The following is a 20,047-nucleotide window of genomic DNA, read 5'->3' as shown; positions in this document are numbered from 1 at the left end:
TTTACTTGCTGAGGTTTGAATTTTTTGTTTTTAAATCAGTACTAGGGATCCAACCCACAGCCTTAGACTGTCACTTGAACAACACTCCAGCCTTCTCCCCAGCCCCCCCCTTTTTTTTTTTTTTTTGAGAAAAGGCCTTCCTATCTGCCCAGTCTGGCCTCTTTATGGAGATCCTCTTGTTCTTCCTTATGTAGCTGGCATTATAGCTATCCACCACCCAAGGCTTGACTTTTTCTTAAAGCCCTTTCTTTTGATAGTGATGGAAGGTATATTTGTTTCTGTCCGTGCTGGTGACTTCCAGGACATCTGGATTCTATGAAGTGACTTTGCTGATTTACAAATTACAACTCTTTCCTTCCCTCCATGGATATTTACTATCAGCTGTCACTTGTAAGTCACATGTTCACCTGAGGTTTCTGTCCAAATTAACTCATTTGTAATTCTTAGCAAGTAGGTATCAAACCCGAGGTTTAGGAAGAATAGTTTAGAAGGAATGGGTACCTTTCTTATTGGTAATAAGAGGAATATCTGAGACTAACTCATGCCTGTCTGCTAGCACACAGTCTCTAGAACATGCTGTGAGGCCTCTGACTTCAGGGTATTACTTTCTAACACAGAGGGTGGGGCCTGTGATGCATGGCCACAAATTACAGGAAAGTGAAGCTGACTGTAATTGAGTTGAGAAAAGATTAGATGGTTCTCCTTGCCTTGTCCTGGAGCTGCTATTGTGGTAAGTGACTTCATTTGATGCTTTTGGTGGTTTGTGCATAGGAGTGTTGTGTGGAAGACTTTTGAGTCTGGGAGGTGGCATTTTACAATTCACTTATTGGAACAGTGCATGGATAGCTCCAGTGCACAATGACCACACTGCAGGGAGTGAGTGGGTAAGTTTGGGGCAGCCTTTAGGGGATGGAGGACTGGCACATTTTTGCCAGGCTTAAAAGTCTTGTCTAAAATGAAAAATGGACCACTGGCAAATTGCTCTGTGTGAGGCTCCTCTACTAAGCAAAGTTGTATTTTCCTGGAGAGTAATGGTTTCTTGTGGTATTAGGAAGTGCTTTGTAAGAACTCTACAAAGGAAGATGGAGCTCAGTGGAAGGAAAGCAAGAGAGAAACACTTTCATGAACAGGAAAACAGAGGATGCTGCTTTTCTGTCTTTTGAGGAGAGGGCAGAAGTTGGAAGGCTGACTAAGCAGAGGTGTGCTTTTCAGTGGAAGCCTTCAGATTCCTGTGGACTCAGGCTAAGCCAAGATCTTAAATGGTCGAGAGTTGAGGTTTGCTGTGATAAGAAGGAATTGTCCTTCCTCTTTTTTTGGCAAAAGAAAGTGTTACGGGATGTAGAAGGGCCACATTTCTTCTGGTTTCTCCCTTGCTGTTTTGGCTCATGAATGCTGTGTTAATATTTCTTTTTGAAGGTTGAAGAAAAAAGTTGAAAACTAAGTTGTGAAAATCTTCCTCTCTCTCAGGTGTGTGTGTGTGTGTGTGTGTGTGTGTGTGTGTGTGTGTGTGTGTGTGTGTGTGTGTGTGTGATAATGGCTGTGTCTGCTACTGAGATTAGGGGGACAGAGTTGGTTTTGGAATGTTCTAGGAGGAAGTAAGTAGGAAGTGGACACAGGCATTTTCAAGCTGAAAGACCCAATAGGATGATGCAAACTGGAGGATTTACATTTCCTGAGTTGGGATGAGACTAGCAAGTATGTGGGTGAAAAGGTATAACTTGGATAAGTAAACATCTTTGTCAAGTCGTATCTTATTTTCTCAAACCTATAAGATTCTAACTCTGGGTTTTTTGAACAAGTCATTAGCTGTTTTTTAATTGTAACAGAATATTATCAACAGACGTTAAATGAAGTTGGTTTTGGAGCATTTAGTATAAACTTCGGTCACTCCAATTAGCAGCTACTTAGAGATGGCTATTTTCTTTAGTTTTACTAACCTGGTTTACTTTCTGTTTTTTCAGGTTTTTTTTTTTTATTTTAACTTTCCCTTCAATTTTAGTCTGTTTGTATGTCTCTTCAAGCAGGACAAGCAGGAACATATGGGTGGCTTTTGCAACTGCTGAATGAATTGACCACGTTCTCAAGTCTTCTGTGTATCTTAGAAGCAGCCAAGCAAGTAGCATATCTTACCTTCCTTATGGTATGGAAGGACAGAGGATGGAAGACAAGGCCAATCCCAGTTAGTTCCCACTTTCTCCCATACCCTTTCATTGAACTACCTCAGAAAAGGAATCTGCCAGTCTTCTTGGTTTTATACAAGACCATGATTCTCACTGGGTGACTTAAGACAAACGGATACCTAGGAGGAGGTGACCGTAATTTTCTCTTTCTGTATGACTTAGGCTGTCAAGTTGTTGTCAGGCAAAATGCAGACTTTTTGCTGAGCAGCTTAGTGGAAATTTCTAAGTCTTCCTACAATTTTAATTTGTTTCTCAAGTGTCTGAAGTAAGAAATACACATCTTTCAAGAACTGAGTGAAGACCAGGTTGTCTTCTGTCCTTTCTATATGCAGTTAATTTATACAGGAGAAAAAATAACCTTGCTTTGGTTTCAAAAATACTCTTATACTGCCATTCATATGGACAAGGTAGCTGATTGACACTATTTTAGAGAAAACTTCCTTTATACAAAGACTCAGAAAAGTTGATAATTTTTCTCCAGGTATTTATTTATTTGGCATTGGGGCTTGAATTCTGGGTCTCCTGCTCTCTTGTTCTGCTTGCTTGCTCAGTAGATGTTCCACCACTTGAAACATGCTTCTCATCTAGCTTTTTGCTAGTTAATTGGAGATGAAGCCTCACAGGCTTTTCTGCTTGGACTGGCTTTGGACTGTGGTCCTCTAGAATTATAGGCATGAGCCATCAACAATCAGCTTCAGTTTTTTAAAAATTTTTATTAGAAACTTTTTTATACCGCTATATTAACAATATCATAAAAATATAGTTGGATCTAAGACTAAATTTAGGGGAAATGATGCAATAACTTTGGCAGTAAGTAGGTTTATTATTTGGATATAACCATTTCTCAAACATAATTAGGCTTTATTATTACTATTATTATTTTTATTGGCATGGGCTTGAACTCTGGGCCTGGGTGCTGTCCCTCAGCTCTTCACCTCAAGGCTAGCACTCTACCACTTGAGCCCCAGCTGCACTTCGAGTTTTCTGGTAGTTAATTGGAGATAAGAATTTCATGGAGGGAACAAAGGAGGAGGCTGCAATGCTTGATAAGAAATGTACTCATTATCTTGCCCATGTAATTGTAACCCCTCTGCACAGTATGTTCACAAAAAATAAAAATTAAAATTAAGAAAAAAAAGAATTTCACAGAGGGGTTGAGAAGGTGGCTCAGTGGTAGAGCGCTTGCTCTGCATGCATGAGGCCCTGGGTTCGATTCCTCAGCACCACATAAGCAAAAAGAAAAAAGCTGGAAGTGGTGATGTGGCTCAAGTGGTAGAGTGCTAGCCTGGAGCTGAAGAGCTGAGGGACAGCGCCCAGGCCCAGAGTTCAGGCCCCACGACCGGACCCCAAAAAAAAAAAAAATTTCAGGCTGGCTTTGAACCTTGATCCTCAGGTCTCAGACCCCTTAGTAGCTAGGATTACATACCAGTGCCTGGCCTATTATTATTGTTTTCAATATCTCCATTTCCGCTTTTTATCACATAGACAACTCTGTACCTATTGTTAATGTCCTTACTTTATTATTTTTGAACTGTATTTAAGTTCATTTTGAAATAAACATGCAGATAATCCAAAGGGGGAAAAATTATAGTAGTATCCCATGTAATAGATACTGTAGACTTTGTCCTATAGATGTAAGTAGGCCTGGCAAGAGAGTTAGTATAGGAACATTAAGTTATTACTGTGCCTAAAGGGCTGTCTGTCATTTTCTGTGAACAGAAAGCATCCCTTGGGCTCTAGGTATGCTGACAGGAGTGACTGATGAAATAGAAGGATCTGCAGTCATATAGTCATAGTTCCTTTTTTTACTAAACAAATACTTATTGATTGTATCTGTCTGGGCATTGGAGAAATTGAAGTTAGAAAAGCAGTCCTTCCTTCAGGCGAATGGGAGAGTCACACAGTGAAGTAAACAAGAAATGGGTATGATAATAGAGACATCAGTGATTTTACACAAACTAGGGCATGAAGGAGGGCCACAAGAAATCATTTGGTCCATTAGGGGACAGACATTTATGCTTCTCTTGCACTTCTTTACTTGTGCCCATCTTGATAATTTTGAATGATGTGTAAATATCCAAATAGTTTCTTGGTAGAGGAAAGGTTCTTTGCCCCTGCCAGTTTAAAAACTGTGTTTAGAAAAGAATTCTCTCAGAAAATGGCATTTGCCCTGAGATCTGATGAATATCAAAGAGCCAGCTAGAAGGGAAGTGTGTTTCTTCCTGCTAGAACAGCAAGTATGAAGCTCCTGGGGTTTCCATTGATAATTTTTCTTCAGTTTTAAAAAAAAATAGTAACTCTTCAGTTTCTTCAAGTTCAATATCCTACATAAATGGTATAGGTTAAGCTAAGTTATTATGTAACACGTGTTTAAGGGTGATAAAAGGAAGAGAGGCTGTAGAGGTGGTCATTGTTCTGGTATCCTAGTGAGATCAATAGCTGACATTCAGTCCATTGAATAAATGTAAAGAATGGGAGACTGCTAAAATATACTTGCTCTAGTCATGTTCTTAGTGAAGCAAGACTAAGGTTTTCTGATTGCCTGTCAGTGAGTTCTGTGTGTTCTTCAGTCACTGGCTTCCAGTGAAGGGGATGCAGATGAGAAGTTAGTACCCAGAGTTCATAGGATCTATAACTGTTAGTGTTTATACTTAACTAGCGTTTTGGTAGTGTGTGAAGCTTAAGGCTGCTCCAGGCCTCTGGACGTACTTTTTCCCTAGCACACTTTTAGCTGTCAGAGTTGGTGAAAAGCAGAGGTGCATGCTTCAGAGCTCACACCAATGGTCAGGACAGAACAAGTTCAAGCACAACTCATTTAGCATGGCTGGGGGCTTTAGAGGACAGTGACCAGTGCTGGTGGTAAGTGGGCAGTTGACCTCATGCAGTCTTACTTCTCAGTTTACTGGGAGGGTGAAGTGTGGAAAATGAGAAGTTGTTAAGTTTTCCAGTTGTAGGTTCAAAAAACAAAACTCGCAGATTTTTGAATTTAGGTAGAAATTTTCTTGTGTATGTGTGTGTGTGTGTGTGTGTGTGTGTGTGTGTGTGTGTGTGTGTGTGTGTGTGTGTGTATGTATGTGTATGCATGCGTATGAGTGTATGCCTTTATGCGTGTATGTGTATATTGAGTGCATGTGTGTGTGTGCGCTGTGCCAGTACTAGGGCTTTGAATTCAGGGCCTGGGCACTGTCCCTTAGCTTTTTAACTCAGGGTAGTGTTTTACCATTTAAGCCGCAGCTTTACTTTTAGCTTTATGGTAGTTAGATAGATAACAAATCTCAAATTTGTCTGTGTTTTGTTTTTTGGTCGGTCGTGGGGCTTGAACTCTGGGCCTGAGCGCTGTCCCTCAGCTCTTCAGCTCAAGGCGAGCACTCTACCACTTGAGCCATAGTGCCACTTCCGGATTTTGAGTTTATTGGAGATAGGAGTCCCACGGACTTTCCTGCCTGGGCTGGCTTTGAACCTCAATCCTCAGATCTTAGTCTCCTGAGTAGCTAGGATTACAGGAGTGAGCCACCAGCGCCCGGCTCAAATTTGTCTGCCTAGATTGGCTTCAAACCATGATTCTCAGGTCTCAGCCTCCTTAGTAGTTAGGAATATGGATGTGAACTACCAGTGTCTTATCAGATAGAACATTTCTATATTCTCCTCTGTGTCCACTTCTAAGCCTGGACCAGCTGTCCAGCTGATGGTGTTTCTGACAAGGGTACAGTTGAGCTTTTAGGGATCTGGTCTTTGAATTCTTTTACTTCTCCAAGAGTCTAGCTTAATTCTGGGCCTTCCGAGGGAAAACGAAAGCCAGACTTCTGCATCTTTTCTTCTTACTTATGATTGAAGGTGGATGCACACCCAGTTTCTGTTGTTAATTTCTTTCTTGGGAGAGTGACATATGCTTTTTGTTTTTGCAGTACAAACTGATGTGGATTCCCAGGTTGTGAGCATTTGATGCAGATGGAGTGTTGTGGGATTTCAGTCACTTTCAGTGAGACTCAGTACGACAAATTAATGTTATGTTTTTCTCACTTAGCTCTAATGTTTAAGAAAAAGATGAATGGTAGTCTAATTTGACTTTTTTTTTTCAAGTTAGGAAGTTAAGCAACTTCAAGGAAAAACTATTGAATTGAGGGGATTTGGAGAATCAGTTCCTCTGTCACTTGAATTATGCCTTCAGCCCTGCTTGCTCTGGGTTAGATTTTAGGTAGGGTCTTAACCTTTTTGCCTAGTGTCAGCCTTGTCTGTAATCCTCCTATGCTTGCATAGTTGGATGAACCACCGTGCCAGCCTTGTTTGTTGAGATGGAATTTTGCTTATTCTTTCCGCAGGCTAGCCTTGTACCTGCCTCTTGAATAGCTGGCATTCTAGGCATGAGCAAATAAATCTAAGTTATTAACAGTGAAACAGTGTGTCAGAGGAGCATTTTGGGCTAGATGCTGCTGTTCTCCATCTGGGTGATGTGTTGGTTAAGATCATCTACTTTGAACTCAACTGTTGTCTAGTGTTGCAGTTCAACCCATCATCTCTAAGTGTATTCCCATAAGACTGGTTACATAAGAAACCTTGTATTGTATTTCTTTTAGGCATGCTGAAACAAGGCTGAGAAATCACAAACTGTATGGTAGGCTGAACTTTAAAGTGCTCAGTGTCCTGCGTGAAGCATACGCCATTCTCTCTCTCCTTTATACCCCTATCTTTGGTGAAGGTGGATTAGTTGAAATACGGTTTTCTAGTATGGAAGATGAGAAAATGTGGATTTAACTAAGTGATTAGATGGTGATTAAGTGGAAGATGGATAGAAATAAGGGAAGTTCTGGTTCCCTTGTAGGAATTGCTATAAACTAGTGCGAATGTTGCTTAATACTCAGAGGAAGGTGATACTGTTGGGTTTTTCAGATTGGGTCTTGTGCTTTTTTCCTTAGGGTTTGTCTCAGTCCTTCTAATGCTATTTGCATAACTGTGATTATAGGCATATGCCACTATAACCTGATTGTTGAGTTTGGAGGTCTTGTGAACTTTTTGCTTGAGCTGACTTTGAACTTGGATCCTTCTGATGTCCACTTCCTGTAGCTGGGATTACAGGTGTGTACCACCATATCCAGCTTTAGGGCCATCTTAATGTATACTTTGAGATGCTGGGTGTTGAACTCAAGGATGTTGAACAGCTAGGCAGCTCCTTTACCACTGAGCTACATCCCCAGCCCATCTTAATCTGTTCTTGTTACTTCCTTATATGGTTTTTTTTAAAGTTTATTATTACTATTTGTTTCCCCTTAGATCCTTTCTGAAAGTAGATGTAGAACCAGAGTAAAAATCCCAGAGATTTCCTAAATAGGTCATTGCATCAGGACTGACCACCTGGAAGACCTTTCAGAGGCACTGAATTAGAATCCTAGGGAGTGGCCTAGAGCCTGTTGTTTTGGAAGTCCTTTCTAAGTGATTCAGGAAGTCTTATCTATTTGGGATCTCTGTGTGCTGATTTTGAGATCCACTGATTTTTGTCTGGCTTTTTAATTTTAATTTTTATTATTATTGTTGTTGGTTGCTTGAACTCAGGGACTGGGTGTTGTCTCCTGAGCTTTCTTTTTTTCTCAAGGCTAACACTCTACCACTTTGAGCCACAGTACCGCTTCTGGTTTTCTGGTGGTTAATTGGAGATAAGAGTCTCATAAACTTTCCTGCCCGGGCTGGTTTTGAACCACAGTCCTCAGATCTCAGCCTCCTGAGTAGCTAGGATTACGGGGGTGAGCCACAGGTACCCAGCTTTGTTTGACTCTTGTATGCAGGTGGGATGTGCAGTGAAGTGTGTGCATGGGGGGCGTGTACTCTGGGGCTTATGAGGGGAGGACAGCAGACGAGCATTTGTCTTGATGGTTCCCAGGGCACTGCATTGATTTTAATCTGTGGTTCAATTTGGAGCTAGCATCCTCAGGTTTTGTTTCCAGTGCCTGGACTCCTGTTCCTGGGTCATAACTGACAGCTGTGAAGTTGTTTTAGATGCCTGACTTAGGCCATATGCTCCTTTTAACACTTGTCTGCCACTTTCCCTTGTATTTGCATAGATTCCCAAGATCTTCTTATGATTTGGCACCAATAATTTGGCACATTATTGCTGTGGAAGTCTTCTGTGTCATTTGTAAATATGAAGACTCTAAATTCTGCATTCTCTGTTCTTGGAATCCTGAGTAGACTGATACTTGAACTTCTTGCTCTGGGTATTTAGATCTGTGCTGTTCCCATTTATAAAGCTCCATTCTTGACAATAGTAGCATCCCCCCAAATATTCTACTCAGTGACTTTAGTTTTTATTCTACAAGCTTATCAAACATGGAAATTAAATTTTCTTGGCATTATCAGATTTTTTTTCCTTCTGATTAGAGATCACATTTGCAGTTCCCATAGTGGCTTTTCCTCATTTGATGAACAGTTTCTATTTCATTCTGGAATTTCTTCCTAATGTTTAGATGGATGATACCCAGTATTAGTAAACTTTTCTTTTTTTTTTTTTTTTTGCCAATTCCATGGGCATAGTGGGAGATGTCCTTTCTAAATCTCTTCTGCTGGCCTCAAACTGCAGTTCTGAGTTTAGCCTCCTCAGTAACTAGGATTATAGGCTTGAGCCACCATGCCTGGTTTGCTGTCCTTTTCTTAATGTTTGCTGATTTTTACTTTTTATTTTTTCTGTGCTGCTCCTGGGGTATGTACTCAGGACCTGAATGCTGTTCCTGAGATTTTGCTCAAGGCTGGTGCTCTAACACTTGAGCCATAGCTCTACTTATAGCTTTTTTGGGGTTAAATGGAGATAAGAGACTCACAGACTTTTTTGCTTTAGCTTTGAACCAAGATCCTCAGCTCTTAGCTTCCTTAATAGCTAAGATTGTAGGAATGAGCCACTGGTGTCTAGCTACAAGGCTTTTTTTTTTTTTTGCAGTTCTGGGCCTTGAATTCAGGGCCTGGGCTCTTTTCCTGAGCCTCTCTGTGTTCAAGGCTAGCACTCCACTACTTGAGCTATAGTACCACTTCTGGCTTTTTCTGTTTGTGTGGTACTGAGGAATCCAACTCAGGGCTTCATGCATTCTAGGCAAGCACTTTACCACTAAGCCACATTCCCAGCCCTCTATGCATAATCTTAATACCGTTTGACATCTTGTTTACTGTTAATGTATTCTTCTATGTGTGGTGTTTTGGCAGGTCAGATGGACCTTTAGGAGCCCCAACTCTTATCTGCTTCTCTGGGTTCTAGAGAACTACCTGAGGTAGTGAACGGTCATCGGTGGAAGTGAGAGGGAAAGTCTCTTGGAAATCTTCAGGTGGAGACATAGCTTCTCTTTTTTTCTCTGTCTTAGATAAGCAGGTATGGTACTTTGTGTGGATTGTGATGGGAGATAAATGTTTAGTTTTCCTGGCGCTGAGCCTCAACACCTTGTAGTTCCCAAAGTGATGAGATGATGAAATTGAATATCTTTGGTTCTCTTATCAGGAGGAGCCCCTTTTGGTCATACCTGAGTTTGGGTTCATAGATGACTTTGGAAAGCTCAGAGGGTGGGACTGCTTACCAGGGTGTTGAAAATTCCAGAGTGTTGAAAATTCCAGAATGTTAGAATTTTTAGTTTCATCTACCTCATTCTAGCTGGAGGGAAGACTCCACGTAGAAGAGAACGGCTATAGATTGGTCTCTGTCACCATTGGCCAGTGATTTTCATGAACTGTGTCTACGGAGTGGAACCCTGCTTCCCTATTTGGGGACATTTGGAGGGAGAACACATTGGGAGGGCTAGAAAGGAGGCCCAGAGAGGGAGAGGACATCGAAGCTTTTCCATTCTCCAGACCTTCCTCTCTCCCATCTGGCTGAGTACTTCCATCTTCCAGAGTTTGGTGATCTGGTCTAACTGAGAAGAGAATTTTAAGAGCAGATGTATGTAGCAGATGAGTCACAAGAGAGGCCGGAAGCAGAAGTGAGCATGTGAAGTAGGGACACTTAACTTGAGGGCTCTGCTACTAACTCAGGCAGACAGAATCAACATTGATTTGGAGGACACCGAGGTTGTGTCCACAGGGAACTGGACAATTGTTTGGCATGGGAAAAGCCTTCACATTGTGTCAGGAGTGTTGATATGATACAGGAGAAAACTCGGTTTTTCTTCTTAGGGACACTACATACAGCAAGCATGACAACATCTGAACATGGTGTTTGAAGCAGGGGATCTGCTCTGCAGTTTTTCAGGTGGGAGCAGTGCCGGACACAGCTCAAGAATTGGTTCCCCTAATCTTCTAGGCTGTGGGTATGTGCACCTACCATGGATTTTGGCAACATTTAGTGAAGATCTTTATTATTGTTTAATAATCAGCTTAAAATTTTAAATTTTATATTTAAAAGCAACTTAATTTCACTAGTGGAAGTAGAGAGAGTCATGTTAAGGAAGTAGGCTACTCGTGACACTTGGACACTTGTTAAATGTGACAAGGCAAATTTCTATTTAAGGAGGCTGGGGTCTTACAGCGGCAGAAGTGGGGTGGTGGTGATGGTACATGGGGGAGAATTTAGAGTTTGGACTCAATTGTAATGCCAGGAGGATGAGTGGGGATTTGTAACTAAGAAGCAGTGCGTGTAGGGTCAGAGCTTAGAAAATGGCTAAGAGGAAACACTGAGGATAAGGGGGTGTCTGACCAAGTACCCCAACATGGCTATAGGAATGGGTTGGGATTTTCCCAAACTCATGTAGCAGATGCTGGCAACTTGCCCAAAGAGTAAAGGTATCTGGGGAGTCTTTTGCAGAGAAAGGAAAATGAAATGACCTTCCAAATTTTCCAAATTTGTTCCAGTCTCTGGAATACACTAATGTAATATTAGTAAGCTTTTCAACCTTCTGAACTTTCTGCAGGAGACAAAACATTCTCTTATAGTATATATAATACCAGAAACAACTTGGGGCACTAACCCAAAATAGAATCATTGTGCCAAGTGCAATTTATCTGTGTAGCTGTCTGGGTCTTTTGTGTGTTCCTCCTGTGTGGAGTGCAAGGTGGAGAGGGACTACTGGCTATGGCCCCTGAGGTCTCAGAACTCTGGGCACAGTTATTACTTGTGTTGCTGCTCTGGGCATATGAGCTCCTCCCAGCCCATGGCGATCCTCTCTGGTGAGAGCTTTAGTCTCCTGAGACCTCATGGGCACTACCTCATGGGCACTGCCAGGGTGCAGGCCCACCCCTGGTGAAGCCAACCTGCCTTGTACCTGTCTTCTGGCTTTCTAGCTCCGTGTTACACAGCCAGGCAGTGTGTGGGGTGAGCTCAGATACTTACTTTCTAGGGTTCCTGGGAATTCCCACATTGATGCTGGCAATGAAAAAAAGCTGAGGGACAATGGAGAAGGAATAATAAGCACTGGGATCTGAGGACAAAAAACTCAGCAAAGTGATTTTTGAAAGTGGTTGACAGCACAGGACTAGTCAAAGATGCCCCATGATGCTGAGCCTTTATAACCTGTCACTTGATGTTTTATATGCTAAAAATCTGAATTACTTTGTGATATGTTAGAGGGAATGCCCCCTTCACCCTCTCAAAAAGTGAAGGGATCTCAGCGCTGGACTTACGCAATGGCATAGGTAGTAGAGTATTGTGGGTATTTTACAAAAATGGACGCCCTGTCTTTGTTATGAGCGGTACTTGCAGGTGCATATCACAGGTATGGAGGACTAACAGCTTTGTGTGAGACCTTCCTAAGGAAACTGGAGGTGTGCATGCTGCTGTGGAGGGTAGCTGGGCTGGGACACACATCACTGTGTGTGTATGTATGGGGGCAGGGGAATGAACCGCTCAACGCTGTCAGCCTTGTTTCCTGACTGGAACCTCAGCCCCCACTCCTTTATGAGCAGCTCCCTTGGGCTTTCAGGTTAAGGAGAGTCCTGGCATACCATATGAATTCAGCAGTAAAAAGTCTTGGAAATGTCTGTGGTAAATTCGCGATGTGCTCTTAATTTTGACGTCTGAAATTAACTATCAGCCTTTCAAAGAGGGACAGTTTTCAAACAAGCCTAGAAATGAATTGGAGAAATTAAGGCTTTTCGTGGGTAACACACATATTTACGTACTTCCTTCAGTTCCTACACATACACCAAAATAAACATTTGACATTCTTCTGAGCTGACTCACTGAATAATAGTAAACATTTATGCTCAGTAATATAGCATCTGTGGTGCCATACTTGAGTCAAGGTGCACATGACATTACAGAAACAAACCCAGTGAACAGTAAGCACAGTACTGTCATTTCCCTGCGATACTTCAACACTTTCATTTAACTGTCTCTGCTGAAGACTCCTTCTCATCATTTGATTACTGTTGCATGTTTTGTACAGGACATTTTGCTTAGGGACACAGCCCTGGCAGTGCTGTGGCTGTGGTGGGGAGGTACCAGTGGCTTGGAAGGCCACCCCCTGTCGGAAGCTGTTGCTGCACTTCTGTCCTGGCACTGGTCATTGGAGTTGGGGAGACAGCTAAAGAAAGCAGGGCTGGACATAAGGATCCAGTTAACTGAGCAACTCTGGCTTCTCAGACTTCTTCACCTGTTTTGGCTCTTGTTCCACTTCTGCCTGCCCTGAAATCAGAATTTCTTCTGTTACTGGGAATGCTTTTTTTTTCCCTTGGGTTTCCAAAGGTGATGGTTGTCTTTGGAATTGCCTCCTGTACTTTGTGGTGCTAGCACAGAATTCTGAAAGAAAGAAATGCTTAGGGTTTGCTACCTGTGTGCTCACCTGGAATTCATTATGAAACAGTGGGCATATATTCAAAGATTTATTATTTGAAACCCCCAAATAGGCTGAGGCCAGGTACTGTGGAAACACACTTATTTTTGCTCTACTTTACTCCTAAGAGTCAGCTTAAGAGTAAGTACTTCTGCATTCCAGTGTGGGAGGTTTACAAACAGCAAGCTCTTCCACCCACATCAAGAAGGCGGCCCATAATTATTCTCACACTGTCTTACCATCAGGTATCAGATCCCACTGGGCTCACCCCCACTTCACACAGGAGTCTCAAGTCCCAGCTTGTGACACAGATGTCTGACTGAGCAGCTAAAATCAGGGGAGTCCCCACCCCACTACAGGCTCTCCAGATTGCTACCTGGTTTATAGAAACTGGGGACACTTGACTCCCATACACTAGCTTTTTTTTTTTTTTCCCTCTCTCTCTTTTTCTTTCTTGTTTCGGTTTGGACCTAGGGCTTGAACTTAGGACCTGGATGCAGTTCCTGAGCTTTTGTGCTCAAGGCTACCATTTGAGCCATACTTCAGTCTCTCTTTTTTTTCGCGTTGGTTGTTTTTGAGATAAGGTCTTGATTTATGCCTAGACCAGCCTGGGCTGTGATCTTCCTCTCGAGCTTCTGTGTATCATGGGGGATGATGAAGGGTGTGCCACTATGTTCAACCATTGTGCTTCCTGGTAGCTGGGATCACAGGTGTGTCATTGAATCCAGCCCTTGACTGAGTTTTCGAGCTGTTATGCCCAGGCCTACCTTGAACCATGATACCCAGTGTTTAAGAATTGTTACAAATTATATTAAGTGAAGTAGGCCAGGCCCAAAGAAACATAGGCCCCATGGTTTCCCTTATTTGCAATAACTAGTATATGTCTGAGTCAAGCAGAAAAGGTCAGATAAGTTGATGTTAGGTGAAATGAACCCTAAGATAAGGACTCAAATGGTTTTTCTTTCTTGCTATTGTTTCTAATGTATTTATAAGATGATTTCTTTGGGGGCTGGGAAGGTGGCTCAGTGGTAGAGCGCTTGCCTTGCATGCATGACTCCCTGGACCAAAAAAAAGATGATTTCTTTGTTGCTTTGTATGTCCTTCCCCCACAGATAACCCCTGCTCTCACTGTATTTGATGTTGGTATAATTTGTGGAGGGGAAGGGAAAAAACAAATGGTTTAAGTAGGGATACAGGTGGACCCATTGCAACAATGAGATGTACAAGTAGTTATGTTGAAAAACGAACTTTACAACTTTGGCTGGGGGTAGGGTGGGGTAGAGGGGTGGGATGGGAAGGGATGGGAAGGGGAAACAAAGGAGGAGGCAACAATGCTTGATAAGAAATGTACTCATTACTTGCCCATGTAATTGTAACTCCTCTGTATGGTATTTTCACAATAACAAAAAAAAAGAATTCTTACAGTAGCCTGGCATGATGATACTTGAGTCTAGGAGTTGGAGCCCAACCCGGGCAACGCAGTCATCTCAAAGTATTTGGGCTCAGGAGCTTGTTGCTACCCTCACAATGACAGGATGTTGGAGCTGAAAGAATGAGAACAGAGAAGACTAAAGAAGGTGAGGATGGTGGAGGGGAAGTAGGGGGATGTCAAGCCAGACTCATGGGCTCTTGGACACTGAGACCTTGGATACCGAGCTCCAGAAGCAAGCCTATTTATTTAAAGCCTATTTATTTAGTTCAGTACAGGGGAGGTTAGTACAGGTACAGAAAACAAGGTAGCAACCTATCTTGTGGTTACAAGCAGAACATGAGACAGTTTGTATACATAGTAATAATTGACTCCCTTTTGTTAGGGAGCAGGGGGGAGTGGTGAACATTTAACCAGAACACAAACATTCATCATACTCCCAATGTTTCAAGCTTTATAGGGTCCAAACAGCTCTAATTTAAACATCATAGGGTCCAGTTAATAGTAATTTACACATCTGTTTTTTCTTGTCTGTTTGACCTTTCCAGGGTCCAGTTCTCAGCCTTTTTTTTTTTTTTTTTTTTGGGTCCAGTCGTGAGGCCTGAACTCTGGGCCTGGGCGCTGTCCCTCAGCTCTTCAGCTCAAGGCTAGCGCTCTACCTCTTGAGCCACAGCGCCACTTCTGGCTTTTTTATTTTTGCTTATGTGGTGCTGAGGAATCGAACCCAGGGCCTCAGGCATGCAAGGCAAGCGCTCTTCCACTGAGCCACCTTCCCAGCCCCCAGTTCTCAGCCTTTTGAGTACTTAAAAGGTGGCATTCCAACTCCTAACCCTTTTCTGGTCACACAGCTCAGCCTGAGAGTTTCTTACAGTCTTGTGCTCGCTAGGGAGGTGTTCCTTATCCCTTCCCCTGACCCCTCCCAGTAATTTTTCAAACAAAAGTCTTGCATCTTTGGGCTAGGCTTACATCTTCATGGTACTTATGGCCTCCTGTATAGCTTGTATAATAAGAATGTACTACCATCATACCTGGCTTATTTGTTGAGATTGGACTGGTTAAATTTTTTGCTTGGACTGTCTTTGTCCACTATTTTCTCAGTCTCTGCCTTCTTAGTAGCTGGGATTATAGGAATGAGCTACTTATATATATATATATATATATATTTTAATTGTTAAAAAGGTGATGTATGGAGGGGTTACATTTACATAAGTCAGGTAATGAGTATGCCGCTTTCCCTGAACTCTCTCAGTTTCCTTTCCTTTTTTTCATATACACCTTGAACACTAGCCACCCTTTCTCAGGTTAGTGGATGGGACTGAAAGTTCCATCCCTGTCATTTATTCTGATTGGTGCATCTTCAGGCTATCTAAGCCCTGCCCCGAGTAACCTCATAAGCCCAGACTGGTGAACCGTCAGAGGTCTCCATGGATGACAGAAGTCAAATAGTACATTCCAGGGTTTCTAAGAAGTGCAAATGTAAATGAACACCAAATGTAACTTCACATTATACCATACCCTAGTAGTGTATATTTTCAAATGTTTAAGAAACTGATGACTTAATAAAGCACTTAAATTTTTCTGTGGTACCAATTCTTTGGGCCAGTACGCCAGTCTATCATTATTTAGCAGGCATTAATATAGACAGGCTTTGGAGAGCATTCAGAAGGCTAGTCCCTTGGAATTCTAACACTATTATTATTATTTTTTTTTACTGGTCCTGGGGATTGAACTCAGGCCTGGGCACTGTCTGCTTCTTTTGCTCAAGGCTAGTGCCCTACTTACCCCTTTAAGCCACAATGCCACTTCCAGCTTTTTCCCAGAAGTTTATTGGAAATAAAGGGTCTCAGGGTCTTTCCTGCCTGGGTTGACTTTGAGCCATGATCCTTAGATCTCAGCCTCCTGACTAACTAGGATTACAAGTGTGAGACACCGTGCCAGGCCTTCTAACACTTTTTTTTTGAACAGGCACATGTCAGTAACATACACATTTGCACATATGTTATTTAAAATAGACCTTCACATCAAAGTCAGTCTAGAATTTGATGTTAGCTACATTATATTTCATAATGTAAAATACAATATTAATTTTTCTAACAGGAATCTGCAGGTGGAGAGGCAGGATTTTCTTTTGTGCCTATCAGAGACTTCTCTGGCTTGATTGATGGTTGCCTTTTCCTCCGATCACCTCCCTTCCCTGTCATTGTGTTCTTTGCCCATTAGTTTCCATTCTCTGTGATCCTGCTTTTCTAAAGATAAACGGAAGCAATATCACTCTCATTGGTGTCAATTTAGGTACTTAGATTTGTTTTTATTACCATGGTATTTGGATATAGGCTTTGGGATATAAATCTACCAAGAGATTCCTATCTATTAATCAAGAGCAAATACAGGAGTCATGGAGAATATAATCAGAGAAGAGATGACAACATTTGTTTAAGCCATCATAACCCCTTTGGGGGATATGGGAAGTGACTGAGGAAAGTGGGAAGACAATTGAATATTGAACAGTTAATTAGGAGATTCTCCAAAGTGGTCAGGGATATAGATTTGAGTGGTTTCTGTTGAGAATAGAGTAGGCTTGACAGCTCATAGGAAGTAATCAATTGAGTGGTTAGAAATGAATTAGGCAAGACATTCTTGAGGGAGGTAACAAGGGAAATTCGACATCTGAAGCAGGCTGCAGAGAATGCTGACAGAAATATGAACATGAACTTCCTTGGGGAGCACAAAGCAATGCTGAGGAAAGTTGGATGTGCGGTAGAGGTCAGAGGGTGAAGGTTGGGCTATTGCACTCTGGGAATGGTGGGCGATCCAGGCAAGAGGAAGAAAGATGAGGGTTTCTGAGCAAAGCATTTATGATTATAGCATGTGCTTGGACTCCTGTAAAAATCCCTTAAGCTTATGAACATCTTAAGGTTTGTATCCTCTTTATCTAAAGTCTAGCACTGCACCTGGTATATAGTAGGGCCATTCATTTAATATAAAAACAAGACAGAACCAAAAACCCACAACAATATAGTCTGTGATTTTATTCTGGGCTCTGGGCCACCATAAGATGAGACACCTTTCTTTTTTTTGCCTTTACAGAGCTTGCAGCCAGAGAGGAAAACTGATACTAAATATTTGTACTGATTTCATGCTGCAGTGAGTGGTGTGGGAGGTTTGTGAGCAGCAGGGCAACTGTGGGCTCTCTGGATGGGAAGGGCCTCTTTGGGAACCATGTTTAAGCTGAATATGTTAGAGAATAGAGATTGTTGAGCCAGTCAGTGTGGGGTGGGGAATAGTCAAGGAAAATGGACAGCACCTGTCAGACTTTATTATATGCTACTCAGTTACCTGAGAATCTCATTACAATGCAAATTTCTATTCATTTGGTTTGGCTAGAGTGTGAAGGACTGTCTCGCATTTCTAACAAACTCCAGTGCTTGTTAGTCTGTAACTTCCCTTTGAGGCTTTCTGTGTCTTAGTTTCTGTCTTTTCTGTTCTTTAGCTGCTGTGGGAAAATGGTGGTATCCGACTGATTTTTTTTCCTTCCTCTTCAGTTCATGGGCAAAGTGGATGCAGTGATATAACGTAACTGTTTAGTGCTTTCAAATTGTAGTCAGCAGTAGAGACTATGTGCCCTCCATGTGAAATATTACTCTGGGGGCCTTGCACTTTGATGGATTGAGCCTAACTTTGATGGACTCAGCCTACATTGTAGAGAAGGCCAGATGTACAAGGACTGAGAAGAAAACTGGATTATGAGTTGGGGATGGAGGTGGGCTGGGGACTGGGGAGATAGATCTTAGTGGAGAGTGCTTGCGGAGATAGATCTTAGTGGAGAGTGTTTGCCTAGCATATAGAAGGTTTATGTTTGGTTCCTGACACTGCAAAGGAAACAAATCCAGTTACATTGAAAAATTTCAGAGAATTTCTCTTGGCTTTTTCCAAACATCTTTCCCTTCTAGGTTAACAAGGAGGACTCAGACTTTATTTATTCTTGGTAATCTGATTCTGATCTGATCATAAAATAGCACCTCATAGTGTGATAAGGGATGGCATCAAGATTGCAAATCTCTACACAATGTTCTTGCCTTTTACAGAAAGTTCCCAATTACTAGTACTCTAAACTTGATCAGTCTTCTCCAAAGTCTTGTAATTCTGAGGAATTTCTGGTCTTTTAAGTATATGACCTAGTTCTATTGTGCTGATAAGTAATTAAAATAACCCCACCAGATATCTGGCATAGAGAGAGAAAGGGCTCTCTCCAAGGCCCTGGGTCTTCCTGGGGCAGAGTCTCAGATAGTGTACTCAGAGAAGGCTGAAATTCTCTGACTTGAAAGGATCTAGCATTTGATTTCATTAGGAAGAGCATGAAGGGGCCATGCAACTCAGTTTTGTATGTATTTTGTGTGTATGAGTGGTGTGTGTGTGTAGGTTTAGAGAGGGAGAACAGAGATAGGAGTCATACAGTCAGAACCACCAGTGAGATCTGGTTCTCATGATTTGTTTGTTTGATGGTGTTTCTTTTTAACTTTTATTTTGAAACATTTTCAAACTTGGAGAACAATTACATGGATAGTAGGATTAACTACTGTATCCCCTTCTAGAGATCCCAGTTCCATTATTGCCATCATTTCTGTATTTATTACACAGCCATTATTTATGCTGTGTAGATTTTGCCAAGTTGCAAACACTGAATTCATAAATACTGAAATTTTGCTGTAGGTTAGGTTCCTTTGGATTCTGGTCACATTTTTATTAACTAGTTAAAACATAACCTTGATCTATATTGCTTCTGTTTAAAGACACCTTTGTGTGTGTGTGTGTGTATAATATTGATTGCTTAACATTGTTTTTATAGCCGACAACATGGTGCTTGAATGAAAGTTATTTAACATAGGAACACATGAAATATCTCTTTAAGGTAGTCACAAGGTGTACACTGTGCATGACATTAGACTGTGTGAGTAGGCAATCCACAAGTACAAAATTTCAGAAATGAGGAATCTGTTTTATGTTTGCCCAGAACTATTTGCATGTGATTTTTAGATATAGTCCAGTACCCTTCAAGAATTAAAGAATTACCTTGAAAATAAAGGATATTTTTCCACATGATCACAATAAAACCATGAAGGTAAAAAAAAGAATACATGTACAGGGGCTGCCATCTAACTCAGACTTCCTTTCAAGATTTTACCAGGTACCTTAGCAATAGTGTCCTTCAAGGTGTGGGATCCAGTCCAGGGTAATCCTTGGTTTTCATAGGAATAATTCTCAATTTGTTCCTTGATGACCCTGACATTTTTCAAAAGTTACTTGTCAGTTACTTTGTAGCACAATGCACAGTATTATTTGTCTTGCTTCCTCATGAAGAGACTGGGACTTTGTGTGTGTGTGTACATATGTATGTGTGTACGTGTGTACTGCGGCTTATACTTGGCCTTGTTGGTATCCCTGAGTTTTTTTTTTTTTTTGCTCAAGGCTAGTGCTCTACCACTTGAGCCACAGCTTCACTTCTAGCTTTTTGGTAGTTAATTGGAGATAAAAGTCTCACAGACGTTCCTGCCTAGGCTGGCTTCGAACCCTGTGTGTCGCAGAGAGTGAGAGACATTTTTGACAGGACACCATAAGTGATAATACATTCTCAGTGCAGCACGGTAGTGAGGCACAGTGCTATTAATTCTGATAATTATGAGAAGTACAAGTTGTCATGTCCAAAA

At 41.7% G+C, this 20,047-nt stretch overlaps 1 protein-coding gene across 1 annotated transcript in view; it reads left to right on the top strand.

Annotated features, from left to right (window-relative positions):
* Snd1 (staphylococcal nuclease and tudor domain containing 1) overlaps positions 1–20,047 on the top strand; it is a 446,430-nt gene that overhangs the window by 1,770 nt on the left and 424,613 nt on the right. The gene's annotated exons all lie outside the window — the stretch shown is intronic.

Source organism: Dipodomys ordii, unplaced genomic scaffold (genome assembly GCF_000151885.1).
Source record: "Dipodomys ordii isolate 6190 unplaced genomic scaffold, Dord_2.0 Scaffold48, whole genome shotgun sequence".
In the NCBI taxonomy this organism is placed as follows: Eukaryota; Metazoa; Chordata; class Mammalia; order Rodentia; family Heteromyidae; genus Dipodomys; species Dipodomys ordii.
The sequence above is the reverse complement of the archived record's forward strand: the minus strand, read 5'-3'. Positions and strand labels throughout refer to the sequence as shown.